This window comes from Hakea prostrata, chromosome 11, assembly GCF_041222555.1.
Source record: "Hakea prostrata isolate BN-2017 chromosome 11, UWA_Hpros_2, whole genome shotgun sequence".
In the NCBI taxonomy this organism is placed as follows: Eukaryota; Viridiplantae; Streptophyta; class Magnoliopsida; order Proteales; family Proteaceae; genus Hakea; species Hakea prostrata.
The window spans coordinates 26546635-26558802 of NC_142610.1; the positions used below are offsets into that span (position 1 = coordinate 26546635).

Below are 12168 nucleotides of genomic sequence, written 5' to 3' on the forward strand. Positions count from 1 at the left end.
TATAATTTCTTGATCTAGGAAGCCTACTTAGGTTTCTTATTAGGTAACTCTTTCCTCTCTTAATAGTCAAACTTGCTTAGCTTCAATTGAACTCACGACATCCTAACTATGACGTGTTTGTCTTAGCAACCAAGCAACCCTGTAATGTTATCCTACCACATTAGATCCCTATAAAATCAAAGTTTTCAGCGCACCTACCATCCATCATCCAAAGCTATCCAAAGATTCAAAGAACGGTATTGTTGGGTAACTATAATACGAATTCTCGCAATTATAAGAAATAAAATTGCAATACAATTGGGATTTGACCTTAGATAATTTAGATAACTTGACATTAAAATGGAGCAAACCACCAACGGACGAGATTGAGTCACACCTTGAGTGTAACCCTTAAGGTAATTGATGCACCCTTCTGTCAAGGGTTATCTTGCATCACCACCTCCAAGATAAAACAACATTCAATTAGAAGATGAGACAATGATTGTTGTCACACCCCACTGCCCAAGATCGGTTTCGCCCTACAACTTGTGGGTGTGATCCGTCACAGGATCCACGGTCTTACCATTAGTAATAATAAATGTTTGAAATAGTAATCATAAGCAAGAACAAGTTTTCAAATAAATAATTAGAAAGGATTACAGGAGTCCAAAATACTCCAAGAATAAATCAAAGAAATCAAGTTTCCAAAATTGTCAAGTTCAGCAAAAGCAATAAATGAAACTAAATCAGTATCTTTCCAGTTGCTCGCTCTTGAGCCAAAAACTGTTCTTCTAATCTAGCAAGATAGGGGGCTATCTAGTTCTTCTCCAAGGATTTCTCAAAATGCCGCACGATCTGCCTCCTTTTACCGTCAATGGGTGCTGTAAGCGCACCCAAGCACCCGCAGGAGGCTTCGTGACAAACATCTCCATCTCCCACTGACGGTACCACATTCTCTTCATAGAAGTTGCTCCAGCCATACGGAACTTCTCCTGATTCTGAGATACCATCTATATAATATAATTTAACATACAAAGAAAAGAATGAGTTTTGACGAACTCAATAAGGATAACACATCTCACATACATATGACAATATATCCAAGTAAGCATATATGTAATGAATGATATGCAAGTATATGAATTCCACTAAGATCTAACTATGCTAGTCTCTAGTCGGTTGACATGCTTTAAGATATAATGTCAGCCCTCCTTTGGGTAAGTCTAGTCACTCTAATCCCTCACGGACTGGTTACCTCTATTGGGATCCTGAGTAAAGGGGTTCAATCCTCATCAATCAACCATGGCTGGGGTTTAGGTCAACACTGGCTTACCACGACAATTGGCATGAGTATTGGCGCATGTCGAGGTTTCTAATCTAATGCAATGTTATACAGTGACATACTACATGTAGTCCAGATACTTCCCCTATGGGACTAACCAACTTGGTTCAATATCCTTCTCTACCTAGGAATTAGAACCCTCACGGACTGGCTACCATTGTTGGACTCCATTCCCTAACCCTATGGTCATCCACATATTGTTGGGGCGGATGCTCTCATGACCCCTCACGACTCTCGGTCGCGCTTGGATGTCCATGAGCCAAACCCTAACATATGCAACCCTACCAATGAATGATCAACAGTTGACCACTAAATCTCCACACAGACTGGTTACCGCTGTAAGATGAAACATAGTCATATCACTATTATCACGGGTCATTCGGCTTCAATTCCCCTACCAAAAGGGTAGTAGCATGTAAAGGGTACCTAACCACGCAATTTAGACTCTCTAGGTATGTTATCCAACAATCATGATAGTGCTGTGGGCATCAGTAAGCATGTGTCCCATACTACAGCCCTTTGATATCCCAAGCTATGGATACCCTTTCATCTCAATTACATCAAGTCATCAATCATTATAACATAAGCATTCAATCTATATCACAAAGTAATAAAGTATATAAAAAACATCATTTACAACATACATTTAACTACAATTCAATGGCTTATACAACTACAGCAGGTTACATGAGCAACGGATAATATAAAAATTTAAACAACTCATCATATAACATATCACCACATATAAATAAGAATGTGTCGGTACCTGTAATTATGTAAAAAGCTTACTAGAATGCAAATAAACTTCACCCACAACACTTCCAGCAAACTCAAATATCACCTAAATATATAGTTGCAAAAATACATTGAAGTCATGAGTCAAATCAAAGCAGCTTGGGGTGGTTGGTTGGGTTAAGTGACCCCCCTTATTATAGACAGCCTCTAAGTCCAAAATTCTGACTTTTGATCTCCCAATTTTAATATGATTTTAGAAAGATCTATATCCGAATCCCATCCTTAAGGAGCCTACAACACAAGCACAAAACAACAACCTACAATTCTAAAGATTCAATATTCAATTCAGCTCCTTTGATAAGATCTTCATTTATTCGAATGCAAGGATCTGTTTTTAGACATGATCTAATCAAATTCAATGATGGGGAATAGAACCAATACAATTAACTCACCACCAATCCAAAGGGGATGGATCCACATCATTCGAAGAGATGAGGAAAGAAAATAGAGAGTGTGGGGATCACTTACCTCTACTAGATTCGCAAAACGGATAAAGGATTGGATCTTTTTTGTAAATCACGCTTCTCTCACCTTACAACACGTATTCTCTACCTCCTAACCGTCCACAACAATAATCGCGAATAGAATAATGAGTACAAAGGTCGGGGTTTGCTATATATATGGAACTGGGGGCAAATTAGGTTAAAATTCCGGCAAGCATACCTAGCGGTCGCTTCAGGCAGTTGATTGACCAATCAACCGCCTTAAGCAACCACCCCCTAGTACTTTTCAGTACTTGGGTGCTTTTCTCAAGGGGTTGATCCCCAACTCAAATCCAACCCTAATAACAAGTGGGGGAGATCTTACCTTGATTCAGGACATTTTCAAACATCTCTTAACTCCGACTGGAAATCCATTTTCCCAATAAGGTAGGTTCTTAATCAAGTGAATCCATATCCATGGACTCAGGATATGGATTATGGACTTCAATCCGGATACTCCACAACTTATTCCAACTTGACATTCGAGTTGTCGGACTTGCAATATGGATTATGAGTTAGAAATACGGGGGTTGTTACAATTATAGTCCCTCCAATGAGCCAAAAGTTACATCACAACATTAAGATAAACCAAGAAGAAAAGACACAAGGAAGTAAGTAAATAATTAGAAGGCAAGTGTGTTGTGTTGTATGAATTACAAATTGCAAGAATGAGGTTTGGTTTATACCCCTTAAAATCCTCGTGGTAATGAATTGGGCTATTGACCCACCTCCCCACTAAGTAGAATATCAATTCCCTACTAATGGAGAATCAATAATTTTATCCCTTTTCAACTAAATGAGAATAAATCACTTTGACTTAACCTTCCTCACTAAGTGGAGAATCAATTTTATACTCACCTCATGGCGATGAATTAGAGTGAATCCATTCAATTGCTTTCACCCAACCCATGGTAATGACCATAAATGATCGTGAAGGTGCCTACAGGAATTTTACGGTTGGTAATATATACTTGAATTTGAGTAAATTCCGTCCACTATCAAGCCACCTCATCACCATGGTTTTTAAAACTCTCATATCAATTTCGATTGATATTCCTAGCCACCTTTAACACCTATGATCAAGGTATGAAGGGCCTAATTACCTTCCTTTACGTATGGGTTCCACATACAAACAAATCAATTAAAATAAAAGAAAATAACTTAATATATAAAATTGAATTTTTAATAAAAGAAGCTAGCATGAAATTATGAAGGGTCTTATATTTGCCTAAATCACCATCAACATGTCAGATTACCAAAATACACCAATGAGTTAAATGAATACATCTTAATCGACATGCTATTAGATGCTCACCATCAATTTTTTAAGCCATTAATATTCTGTAAAATTGGAGAAACCTGACTAATTCTCGTACCTCTATATGCATTAAGGAGGATCTTAATTTGAGATTGGACACTTGTTAAGAACCCAATCATGTGAGTTGAAAAATCCCTTCCCATATGGATATAGAATCTAGATTCAATATGAAATAATATATAGACTACTTAGTGATGTTGGGATACTATTCACTTAGAAGTTTGCCAACTCATCCACCAAACCATCTACCATATGTGAACTTTATACATGCAAATGTAACAACAATGATAACCAACTCATAGACATTACCATATGCGCTATGTTTTCAATAAAACTAATACATTACCATCTACGCTATGTTTTCAACAAAAACATGGGTAGATTAGTCTACAACTTGCCAGCAAATCTAGGATTGAGTAAGCTGTAAAATTACTTGGTTTTAAAATCATGGACACATCATTTTTTTTATTTCTTTTTTGAATTTATTTATAGGGATCAGAGTTTCATCTTGGGCCGTTGTACGTGCCTTGACTACATCATTTGGGTAGCTTTTATATATAATTTAACTATATAGCAGGGCTTTACATCCTCTTAACTTCATACTATGAGGTATTGATCTTTTACCAACGAAGCCAACCCCTTGAGTTTGAATCATAGACATTCTTAATACATATAGAAATTGTCATAATTTTAAGTTGGAGTATCTCTATCTCCTTCTTGGTTATAATTCACCCAAGTGCTTCGAAGAGTTAATAACTTTGGCTCTTCTCACTTTGATTTTCACTTAATTTGAATGCCGTATGAATTCTCGCATGTCCAATACCAATTGCTCCTCATTGTTCAGGCTTGCAGCACACCCATGCTGCACTTATCTGTTTCAAAATAAAATTTAATAACTTCTCTAATAATTTCTTATCGAATCCACAATTTTAAAGAATTGGTAACCATTCGATATATTTTGTTTGGGATTTAGACTTTTGTTTTCTCTTTGGCTACTGTATTAATGTTTTTTTTTTCAACAAATATTTTGTCTTCTCACCCTAATAAAATTGAAGAAAGAAAAACACTAAGCCCTTTAGCTTTTCATTTTTTCATTTTATATAAAAAAGTTTTTATGTGAAGTTGCCGAGTAACTCAGAATGGCATGAATCATATCATCACACAAAGATGGGACTTCTTCTTTTTTAAGTTATTATTTTATTGTATACTTTGCATATAAACATCAAGAAGGAGTTAGCTTACAGCCTAGGTTCTTTATGAGTAAGGCTCACGTGCTAATAAAACAAAGGGATTGTTAAAATGTCAACAAGTAACCCTTTCTTTATAGTTAATTAATTATATTTTGAATTTGTAGAAATTCTGTTTTTTTTTTCTTTAATTGGATTGTTTTTATGAAATAAAATTTATGATGAATTTGCTGAAGATTTGATCATGAAATGCTATTAACAATAGTTTGTTAAAACTGAAAAAGAAGACTATAAAAACTGGATGCATGCTTCATGCATGCACAAGTATCCATTGTTGAAGTAGTCCTTCAAATTGACTTGTGAACAAGAAAAAGCATATTCTGAACATCAATGCTTGATTCCAATCAATTGCACTTTAAACTATAAAAAAACGCTATGCAGTACTATAAAAGCATACCATTCTTAGTGGCAGAAGGCAAACAAGAAGTATTAGTCTACTAGTAGTGTGTGAAAAAAGATTGCTAGGTAGCAATGGCTAAGCAGCAGTTACAGGTGCTCAAAGCACTTGATGGGGCTAAGACCCAGTTATACCATTTCACAGCTATTGTGATTGCTGGTATGGGTTTCTTCACTGACTCCTATGACCTCTTCTGTGTTTCTCTTGTCACCAAGATGATAGGTCGCATCTATTACTATAGTCCTGGATCAACCAACCCTGGTTCATTACCCCCTGGTGCAGCCTCTGCCATCAATGGTGTTGCCCTTTGTGGCACCCTTGCTGGACAACTATTCTTTGGTTGGCTCGGAGATAAGATGGGTCGAAAGCGCGTGTATGGTGTTACACTTATGCTTATGGTTGTTTGCTCTATTGCTTCTGGTCTTTCCTTTGGCTCCACAGCAAAAGGAGTAGTGGCCACATTGTGTTTCTTCAGGTTTTGGTTAGGTTTTGGCATTGGAGGTGATTACCCATTATCAGCTACCATTATCAGCTACCATTATGTCTGAGTATGCTAACAAGAAGACCAGAGGTGCCTTCATTGCTGCAGTTTTTGCCATGCAAGGATTTGGTATCTTAGGAGGTGGGATTGTAGGTCTCATTGTATCTGCAGCGTTCAAAGCTGCTTATCCTGCACCTGCTTACAGCGTTGACCCAGTCGCCTCAACTGTATCACAAGCTGATTTTGCTTGGAGGATAATTGTGATGGTTGGTGCAATTCCTGCAGCACTTACTTACTATTGGAGAATGAAAATGCCTGAGACTGCTCGTTACACTGCACTTGTTGCCAACAATGCAAAAAAAGCTGCTGCAGATATGGAGACAGTGTTGCAAGTAGATGTGGAAGCTGAGCAAGACATAGTTGAAAGGATGGCAATGGAGCCTTCCAACACATATGGCCTCTTCTCTAAGGAATTCCTCCGTAGACATGGGCTTCACTTACTTGGAACCACAACAACATGGTTCTTTGTGGATATTGCATTTTACAGTCAAAGTTTATTCCAGAAGGACATATTTACTGCTGTTCATTGGATTCCTAGTGCAAAGAGCATGAATGCCCTTCAAGAGATGTACATGATTGCAAGGGCACAAACCATCATAGCTCTTTGTGGTACCATTCCTGGGTATTGGCTTACAGTGGCCTTCATTGAATATCTTGGTAGGTTTAAAATTCAGTTCATGGGTTTCTTCTTCATGATGGTATTCATGCTTGGGCTTTCCATTCCTTACAACCACTGGCAGATTTCTGGGAACGAAGCTGGCTTTGTAGTTATGTATGCTTTCACCTTCTTGTTTGCCAATTTCGGGCCTAATGCTACAACTTTTATAGTGCCAGCAGAAATATTCCCAGCAAGGTTCAGATCAACTTGCCATGGTATATCAGCAGCATCCGGCAAGGCTGGGGCAATAGTTGGGGCATTTGGCTTCTTGTATGCTTCAGAGTCACCAAATAAGGCTTTAGATGATAAAGGGTACTCACCAGGTATAGGTGTGCAAAACACATTATATGTGCTTGCTGCAACCAACTTCTTGGGCATGGTGTTTACATTATTGGTACCTGAAGCCAAGGGAAAATCTCTAGAGGAAATATCTGGGGAGGTAGGGCCTGAAGAAGAAAATGAGATTGATGACACCATTGCTGCTTAATCCAGAACTAGTATCCTTTCATGTAAGTGGCTTCTGGATATTCTTCCTTATTTCTAGGTTACTGTCTCTTTAAAATCAAGTATGAAGGCTATTCATAGTAAATGGTGGATTCTCTCTGAAAGAAGGCTGAAGGAGCTCTACTGGAGTAGGGTAAGAGATGGAGATATTAGATGAAGATGCAGTATGACAACTTCTTCAATCCAAACGAGGGCATCCTTGATTTGTTTGTGTAATTGGGTTCTCTTAGCATATTTTTTTTCCTATCCTATTTTGTTGTTTGTTCAATAATTTTGTATTGGTTGTGTGAGTGCCTCCCACTGTTGAAAGTTGTGGGGTTGATATGACTTTAAATGATTTTTAATAAACAATTTTATTATTTTCTTAATTAGTTGACTTTTGAGGTCTCTTTTTCTTTGTGAATTCAGTAGGAATCAAGTAGGTATCAGGCTGTCCAAACACCACCTTTATAGGTGTATCTAAAACATATTACATTTTAATTATGAACTTTCTTATTCTTAAATATTTTTATAATTTAAGGGTGTATGAAAAATAATTTTGAAAATTTGTAGCAGGGGACCTATATATGATTATGTCAATATAAAAAAAAAACGCAAATTCTTTTGGTACTTTAAAACAAACTCTTTTAGATGTTGATAATTCACTCTATTTTTCAAAAACTATGACATGTCCTGTGAATCCACTCTATCTTTAAAAAATAATAACGTGTTGAGGTTAGACTTTCACAGGACACATTCTTCCAATATTTCACTCTATCTTTCAAAAACAATGATGTGTTGTCCCGTGAACCCACTCTATCTTTCAAAAATAATAACGTGTTGAGGTTAGACTTTCACAGGACACATTCTTCCAATATTTCACTCTATCTTTCAAAAACAATGATGTGTCCCGTGAACCCACTCTATCTTTCAAAAATAATAACGTGTTGAGGTTAGACTTTCACTGGACACATTACTCCAATATTTTAACTGGTGCTATTAAAACATCAATTTTTCTGATAAATCCTTGAAATTCCTATATTATCTGTTTGGAGTTTTGGTCAATGCAAAGATTGAGTGCTGGCCTTACATTTTTTTACTTTTCTAAAAAACCCATGATAATTCAAAATTCCTTCACTCCTTGAATTGATTAAGTATTTGTTTTCCAAAACTAGAGAAGAGGATCTTGATATTCACATAAGCATGGCCAAACCCTCCCTTGCGTGCCATAAGCCTAAGCAGCTAAGGTTAAATTATTGTAGCCTTGACTTAGGATCATATTGGTACATGGTTGAGGCCTCTGAACCAGATCCAGGCTGATATGGTTTTGGTTATTATACTAAATAAACTTTAAATGTCACGCACATTTTCTTAACTTCTATATTATAAAGTTAAAGATTTACACAACACCCATTTATTCTTAAAATTTCTCTCAAGCAACCCCTCATGAGATTAAGATTAACATAGCACCAACTCTTGTAAAATATCTCATATAACCTCCTATTTTTTGCCCATCTTTCTCATTTGTCCCCTTATTGATTGTTGTTAGTCTATTTCTAAAATGCTATCAGGAGTCTGGCATGTTAGTTACCAAGGTAAAGAGCCCTAGATCAGCTTGGGTCCGCACTGCTGCGGCATTAATTATATATATATAAAATCTCCCTTGAGGATGTATATATTACTTCTCCTCCACCACACATGTTACTTCTCGTGACTTTCTCCACCACACATATGGTGTGGGATTTCCTTGCGACCTATTTGGTATTCCACCTTTGAGTGATTCTGTTACTATTCGAACTTGAGCCCCCCACCAAATGTGGTAAATTAATAATTCTGAATGCGAAATATTAATAAGAGATTAATGGGCCGGGTATCTAGATCGCTTTTGATTTCCACAAAATGGGCCATCCAACTTCACATATAATGGGCTTATGTTTTAAATATCCACTGGGCTTTTTATCAAAAATCAGAAAAGAGTAGCTGCTTAACGGGGCCACGTTACGCGGTTTACGCGTTGTTCTAATTTTAATTTTGAATTTTTTGAAATTGTCGATTTTATGGCTTAAATCTAAAGCTAAGTTCAAAATCTCGTCGCTCTATTACCCGCGCAAAATGTATCTGCGAGTCTGCAACAACGGGTAAAGCATCTCTCACTATTCTATTCGTCCTTTCTCTCTCTTTCTCCTTCTCGCTCAATCCTTCATCATTCCATCTCGTCTATTGCGCTGCTGATATGGTGCAATTAGGGTTCTTGAGAAACCATTTAGGTCAGAAGTTGGTTGGAAACAGCAAGTCGTCAGGTAGTTTTGGTATCTATCTGGGTAAAATGATCTGTGGGATTTGATTTTGATTAACTTTGATTTGTTTTATTGTGATCAGGTGTTGCTTCGAAAAGCAAGGGAAGGGTTCTTCATAAATCATTATAGTTCCGATGATTAGAGTTCGTGGCAGACAAGGCTTAGCGCGAGTGACAGTTAATAGCCCTCACATCACAGTGGGCGCTCAAAGGCTGATCGAGAATTATTTGAGAGTACCGGTGTCTAATCAAAGCCTTTCGAGAAATCAGAACTTGTTTCTTGTCGAAACCCTAGATGGCATGCTTTATTTTATGTCGAATTCCCAGACCATCGTTTCTTCACTGGGAATTTCCCATGGTTCGATTATTTATCTGGCTTATAAGGGTAAAAGAACAGTTGTTTGACCAGAAGACGTCCCTGCCGGGTCGATCAGAAGGAAGATGACCATGGACGATCTCATTGCCAAGCAGAATCCGCACTGTGAAACGGTGTCATTTGGTCGAGATACAGCCAATGCTTTCTAGCATTAAGTGACGGCCAATGCTTTCCAGCATTACGTGAATGAGACCAAAAACAATTGGATCCTATTGAGGAAACCTGACGAGAAAACCTGGTGGAGGGAATTGCGTTGGGGTTGGGGATGAGGAAGGTTGGTTAGTCTTTTGGTTTTCTCACAACCCCCTTCCTGTCTGCCTCTTTACTTGTGTTTATAAGCTTTGATTCTTAGGTATATGTATGTTATTGGTTATGCTTCCATTTTCCCTTATTCTGAACTAGGTTTGTGCTTATATTTTTCACATATAGGAGGGTTAATGTGTTTTGAGTGTGTGGAGCCCTTCCTATTGGTTCTTTGTTTCATTATTTATTTGTGCGTTTATGTTTATAAAGGTGGTTTCTTCATGCCATTGGTAGGAATATTCTCATATTAGTTCTTAACCATTGGGTAGGAATGAGGCTCACGTCCTCTTACAGTAAGCAAGGGGAATGCGCTGGGCAGCTGAAGAGCTTCATTAGGATTAGTTAATTATCAGGTTTCTAGCCGAAAGATGGTTAGAGAGGTAAGAGGATTTGAGGGGAAATGGATGATGCTGATCACGTTCGAGTTATTATGTAAATTCTGATATGTTTTCATGACCAATCCCTTTTTCACCTAGCTAATGTGTTTTATCTATGTTGGCAGGTGCACCAAAGTTTTTTTGGTCTTCTTATCAAAAAGTCAAACCTTTCCCCAATTTGGTATGAGGGATCTCTTTTTGGTACTTCTCTTGCTTGGAATAATTTCTAGCAAATTTCTTCTTGTTTATTTTTCAATTATCTTTTTTTTTCCTCTGTTTAAACTCCTTGATGGGTTAGAAATTTTTCAGAAAGGAAGTAGAATGATGGGCTAGAAGAAAAATGATGAACTGTTCTTAGGGCATTGTCTAAGCAATCATTGAATTTGTTAAGAGTGAATCAATATCATTGAAGTTGTTAAGAGTGAATCAATGTTGCCTTGCTGTTTAGCTCTTTATCTCTCTGTTTTTAGGCATTGTCTAGGCAATCATTGAATTTGTTAAGAGCGAATCAATATCATTGAATTTGTTAAGAATGAATCAATGTTGCCTTGCTGTTTAGCTCTCTCTCTCTCTCTCTCTCTCTCTCTCTCTCTCTCTCTTTCTGTGGTTTTAGGGCATTGTCTAAGCAATCATTGAATTTCTTAGAGTGAATCAATGTTGCCTTGCTGTTTAGCTCTCTCTCAATGGATAATTTTTAAAATATTTTCAAACTCAATTCATTGCATTCGCCATCTCTTTTCAGTTTCCCTTTCTTTGGGAATGTTGAATAACAGTCTGTAATTCAAGACTGTAGTCAAACATTTTCAAAGCTTCCCATGCTATTTTTTTCCTACCCGTATGATTTGATGCCTTGTCTCATAGTCACTCGAATTGAAGTTGTTTAATTTGGTTTTTATATTGTACAGATTTTGTGTGCTTAAAACAAGCAGAACAGAAGTTGTCCCTGCTGAAACCTCAAAAAGGTATAGTCCTTACTGTTCTGCTTTTTTCATCAAGGTCATGCTCATTTAAGGAGTAACAGAGTTTTTCTGATGATTGAGAATTCCAGTCAACTACTTTTGTGGAAACAAGACAGCTTGTGGTCAGTCACTGCAAAAGTAGTTTCTATTAGAAGAAAAGATGGAGCTAGCAATAAGGTACTGTGTGCCTGCGTTTTGATTCTACGTATCTGGATCATTTGATAATTGGGTGAATTGAAGTACATTTGAGATTTGATGAAATAACTAGTTACTTGGATATCCTGCTTCCTTTATTTTTGTTACTCTGACTTTATAATTTGTAGATGCAAAGTGTAGTGCTAGAGTTTCGCATTGTAGTATAACTGCACAAGGGACTGTTTACACTTGGGCTGGATCTTGTACCTACATAAGGTCATCTGTTCCATTTGAAACTAATACCTCATTAAGAGTTAATCTTACTAATGCAGAGCTAAAATTAAAAACAAACTTAGCTCCAAAATAGTTTCAAAATACACACAAAACCAATTCAGAAAACATGGACAGAAACTAGAAGTCTGGTGTGTAAGTCAAACCAGTCACAAGAAAATTGATCAAAGTCATCAGACTTTGGTGGAG

The 12168-nt window shown here is 37.1% G+C and overlaps 1 long non-coding RNA gene and 1 pseudogene across 1 annotated transcript in view; both read left to right on the forward strand.

The window, feature by feature from the left end:
• Positions 1–5578: 5578 nt before the first annotated feature.
• On the forward strand, positions 5579–7616 carry LOC149001227 (putative inorganic phosphate transporter 1-3; annotated as a pseudogene).
• Positions 7617–9353: 1737 nt separating this feature from the next.
• The window catches only part of LOC149001228 (uncharacterized), a 57775-nt gene continuing 54960 nt past the window's right edge, over positions 9354–12168 (forward strand). The window contains exons 1-6 of the long non-coding RNA XR_016170690.1: positions 9354–9542; positions 9622–10188; positions 10487–10597; positions 10720–10775; positions 11500–11556; positions 11643–11730. This is a non-coding gene — a long non-coding RNA (uncharacterized LOC149001228). The remainder of the gene's footprint in view (positions 9543–9621; positions 10189–10486; positions 10598–10719; positions 10776–11499; positions 11557–11642; positions 11731–12168) is intronic.